Genomic DNA, 5,186 nt, shown 5'->3' on the forward strand with positions numbered 1-5,186 from the left:
GGGGGGGGGGGGGGGGGGGGGGGGGGTGTAAGAGCCAAGGAGGGGCTCCTGGATGGGCACTGACTGCAGGGGGATCCTACACCTGGTCACAGGAAGAACATGAAGGGTCTATTCCAGAGGAAAAGTAGAATTGTGTCAACAGCCCATTCAGGCTTTGTGCTGACACACAGTCTGCTGGTGCTGGTTTTGAACTGAAGAAGCACCTCCTGCAGAAATGCTGGGGGAGAGCTTTGTATCTTCTTGATAATCAAATGTTTCTTAGAGTAGAAGCCAGATCAGAGCACCTGGCTATAAACACAGCCTAGATCCAAATGGAGCATGAAAAAAGAGTCAAAAGATGGTTTTTATTAGCCTGAACAAGAAAATCCAGCCCTAATGCCTTCATTAACAGTCATTTCATCATGACCCTGGGCAAACTTGCTTCAGGACTTGGCACTGCATGGAAGAACTTAAGGGCAAGATGTTTCTGGTCCTTCAGATTCCACCAGCAGAAAGTTCCTTTATTATCCAGCCTGTTGGTAGCAGAGATGGGGGCACTGTGTGGACCTAGAAAATAAATTACCATTTAATAATTTAGCAATTATCATTCCTTCTGGTCTTCCTCACTTTTCACAGTGGCCTCTCCCACCAGAGGCCCTCAGGAGAGCCCTCCCAGCACCACAGGAGACAGTTCTGCTTTGGTTCACAAGGTCTGTGTGGTGAGGAAGGAGCTCGTGGGGGCTTCACCCCTGATCCTGCACGGCCACAATGCTGCTGGTGGAAGATTATCCCAGGTTTCCAACACGGGGAAAGCCTGGGATGCACTGACAGTACTGGGCCACATTCCACTGCATCCATGAAGGAAGAAGATTTGCCTCCAGGTTATGGGAAGAGAGCTGTTTGCAGGAGTGTTGGGGGTGAGAATGGAACAACTGGACAGCCCCAGGCTGAGGACAGTGCCACCAGGGCACAGCATGAGCTCTTCTGGGGCTCACTGGGGTCAGAGGCAAAAGCACTGGGGTGGCAGTGGCAGCAGCAAAAGTCAGCAGTAAAAACTCCAGTTCAGGCCAGTGAGAGCATTGCAAGGGTCTGACACCGAGGTGAGAACATCAGAGTGTCTCAGGACACACTGACAGAGAGAAATGCAGTTTGCAGAGGAGTTTCGCTCAGCAAAGCAAGGCCACAATCCTTTCCAGCCCCACCGAGCCTTTCCCATTCACCACCCCATCACTTCCCATTACCAGAAGCATTTATTGTTCACCAAAGTGCTTCCAGCAGCAGTGCACATTGAAAGCATATTGTTTTTCAAGTCAAGGTCTGACAACAGCCTGGATCAAACTGTTGCCCTGTTTGCTCCTGCCAGCCCGTGTCTCTCATGGCCCAGCCATGTGTTCCCAGCCCAGCTGCTCCTGTAAACCCCACTCTGAGCACATGTTCCTGCCTGGGATGTTCATTATTGTTTTCAGATTTCTTTGACTGGTGTGTGTCCTCGCTGCACGGCCCCAAAGGGCTCCTTTCAGCAGGATTTGTACAAAGTGGCTTGATTGGCTTCGAGCTCCTTTGTGAGTTTCCCCAATGCCAAGCTCAGGCACTGAACCCATGCCAGGTAATTCATCATTTCTCCTTAAAAGCCATAGACAGAATCCTGCTCTTGGCTTATCAGATAAAGGCCTGAGAACTGCCTTTCAGCCCACCTAACGAGGGTTTGTGTTTTTCCACGCTTGGGAGGATGGATGGTCTTAATTTCCGCTTTCTTTCAAAGAGAGCAATTTTCTTCCACAAAAAAGACCAGGAATAATAGACACAATGTGGCTTATTCTGAGTCACCCTTTAACCATTTGTACTTATATTTTCTCTTTGTGCATCTTCCTACTAAGGCCCTGAACCTCAGAGCTCTTTCAGCTGCTGTTGTGTGTTTTTCTCCTGCCATGAGACATTTCTGTGCCTGAGGGTTCAGTGCACAGCCATCACCCTCTCCCTGACTTTCTGCAGGCTGGCAGAGCCTCCATAAATACTTCCCTCAAATTTGAGGTGGTCAAAGGCTGGGCTTTACTATTCCAGCTCTACAGGGCTTGCCTATTTGATGGGAAGAAGCCAAGGCACAAGGGACTGTGCAGGGACAGAGCTCCTGCTGTGCCTGGAAATCATCCCAGTGACAGCCCAGTGCACCAAGGTGGAGGCTCTGTAGGAGGTCCAAATCAGCCTGGCACTGCCCATATTTAACAATTCTACACGAATATTCTTGGGCATGACAGGGTTTCTCATTGCCCAAGGTTTGGCCAAACGGTAAATGGAAAGTTCTGATTGATTTCTTTGCTTCTTACTCTCTCCACATTCACCCCACATTTGTCACTGTTTCAGCCCCAGCTGGGAACTCAGCCCATCAGGGTCAGCTGCTTTCCTTGAGCTGGCAATGCTGAGGGCTCACCAAGGGAGGATAAAGGATCAGGGAAGGAACAAGATGACACCTGAGGCACTCAGGCCCTTAAAGTTTAATGGATGTGTCAAGAAGGGAGGAAACAGCAAAACTGCTGGGAGTGTTTCTTATGACACCCCTTTCTAAGTACCTTTGGTGAAGAATGAAGCTGCAGGAAAGATTACCCTGAAAATTCAGACACCAAAGAGTAGCTTTGAAATATGAAAGTTCTCAGATCAGCCAAGGTGCCCAAAGCAGAGCAGGGACTCCTGAGAAAACACTGATGTGTGAGGAGCTGAGAGGAAAAACCAAACACACAGCTGATTCCCAAGGGGAAGGAATGGAATAGACTGATTTAGGTTGAAAGGAATCTTAAAGCTCATCTCATGCCACCCCCTGCCATGGGCAGGGACACCTCCCACCAGCCCAGGTTGCTCCAAGCCCCGTCCAACCTGGCCTTGGACACTTCCAGGGATGGGGCAGCCACAGCTTCTCTGGGCAACCTGTGCCATGGCCTGCCCACCCTCACAGGGAACAATTCCTTCCCAATATCCCATCTAACCCTGCCCTCTGGCAGTTTGAAACCATTTCCTCTTGTCCTGTTCCTCCAGTTCCTTGTCCCCAGTCCCTCTCCAGCTCTCCTGGAGCCCCTTTAGACACTGGAAGGCCACATTTAGGTCTCCCTGGAGCCTTCTCTTCTCCAGGCTGAATAATCCCATTTTTCTCAGCCTTTCCTCGTGTGAGAGAGGCTCCAGCCCTCAGAGCATCTTTGTGGCCCGTATTTCTTTCCTTCTTTGATAAATTAGTGCAACAACTATGAAGGGGCCAGAGATCATTGCTTCTTGTTTGTAAACTTCCCAAGCTGCTTGGCTGGGGAAAAGGCAGCCATCCCTCTGGGTGTCCTCACAGCAAGGAGCTGAAGGAGGGAAAATCCAGGTTTGGGCTGACCTGGTGCGTTGGGGGTTTTGTGACTCCACTCCTTCTGTTGGTGCAGCTTGGAATGAGAATGGAAAAATCCCTGGAGCAGCACATTCCACCAGTGCAGGTTCCATTTCACTGCAGAATTAAGAGAAAATTCTTAATATGAAATGTTTGGAAGGGCTAAAGCAGCCAAATTTCAGAGGCTCCATAGCTCAGGGGTTAGAGCACTGGTCTAGTAAACCAGGGGTCGTGAGTTCAAATCTCACTGGAGCCTTGTGGGTCCTAAAGATCCTGCTGCTTTATCTTCCTGTTTATTGCCAAAATGTTACTGGGACCTCATTTTTTTGGAGCATCCACCCCAGCCTATGTGAAATACAAACACCCTGTAGCAAATAACAGGCAATGAGGAGCAGAGAAATTAGCAATGGTCAGAGTTGCACCCTGGAAATATCTTTAATGCAGAGTAATTGGAGATAGGAAACACCCAAAAATGGGATTTAGAGCCTTGTGAAGCCTGCAGGCTTTGTGAAGTTCATTGATGAACAAATCTGAAGTGGCTGCCAGGTATTTCCAGTCAGAGCTGGCTCATCTCTTCATCCATCAGCAGGATGATCAGATTATGTCTCCAGAGCTCAGTGATGGCAGAGCTGGCTGAAAACATCCTAAATATGGTTTGTGGAGGAACAGGAACATTGTTCAATTGCTTTGTTTAGGAGATTTAAAGGTGTCATCCTCTTTATCCATGAAAACTTGTTCTTCATATTTTCCTGAAAACTTCAGAAACCATTTCTGTTTTTAAAGACCATCCTAGACTCTGCATTTCTCTGACATCCTTTTCATTCCTGGGTCTCCTTCCAAGGGTTGCATCAAGCTGGGCAGAGAAATCATTTGTTTCATTATAAACAACGTTGAACTTTGTGGCCCAGCAGGCTGGACCATCGAGGTGCCCATGGCCATGCCCTGAACCCAAGGACCATGTGCTCAGAGCTGCATTTCTGCCTCCAGTTCAGTTCTAGTGAGGCCTCAACTAATCCAGTTCTTAAGTCATGTGGGAAACTGCAAATAATTAATTTAATCCCGGGAGGGAAAGTTTGAGCAAGAGCCAGTGAAAATGTTCCCGTGTTTAAGGAGGTTTTAGACTTTTAGCAATACAATTTACACTGATGTTAAAATCTGACATGCATAAGGATCAAATGGCAGCCTTGAGCCTCAGCCCAGAGGAGAAACAGCTGATAAAATTGGGAGGACTGCAGAATTCAGAGTGGGGAAAAATCCCCTCAAGTTATTTATTTTCCAATTGTCCCATAATGAACATGCTCAATCCATTATTCCAAACAAGATATTGTGGTTTGAACAATTTTTTTTTTTTTAAACAGATCTGAAGGGTTTTGTTTGCATCCTGGAGAAGGGGTGACTGCAGCTGTCACAGGCAGCTCCAGTTTGCACCATCACCCTCCCACTGCACTTTCTTCTTGCAGCAAGAGCTGCCCCTCGTTCAACCCCAGATTCCCCTACAGACCTGAACTCCACACCCACAGCCAGAGAAATCCCTAAAATACAGGGACTGTGCCCAGGGATTTGGGCACTTGCTCAGCCACACTGGATGTTTAGGTGGGAGGAAACCCCCTGCTGCTGTGCCAGTCCTTCTGCTGACACCTCTGGGAAAGCCAAACTGGCCTTTGGGGGACAATCAAACCAAAAAAAAAGGGAAAAATTATTCACACCAAACAACCAGTGAAAAATAAAAATAGAGACAAAAGAGAGAATGAGAAATGCTCACAGGTTCATCCCCACTTTGCAGTGGTCATGGGCCAAGGCATCTCTTTCAAATGCAGAGAAGACAAGATTCCCTCCTCATGGAGAACAATCT

General features: G+C 48.1%; 1 non-coding gene across 1 annotated transcript; it reads left to right on the top strand.

Moving 5' to 3' along the window:
- The first annotated feature begins 3,517 nt into the window (after window positions 1-3,517).
- On the top strand, window positions 3,518-3,590 carry TRNAT-AGU. Its single transcript has one exon. It is a non-coding gene; the product is annotated as a tRNA-Thr (tRNA).
- The last annotated feature ends 1,596 nt before the right edge of the window (window positions 3,591-5,186 follow it).

The sequence above is a fragment of the Empidonax traillii genome, unplaced genomic scaffold, assembly GCF_003031625.1.
Source record: "Empidonax traillii isolate 1590-97213 ecotype Southwest subspecies unplaced genomic scaffold, ASM303162v1 scaffold1642:size79166, whole genome shotgun sequence".
Lineage (NCBI taxonomy): Eukaryota > Metazoa > Chordata > Aves > Passeriformes > Tyrannidae > Empidonax > Empidonax traillii.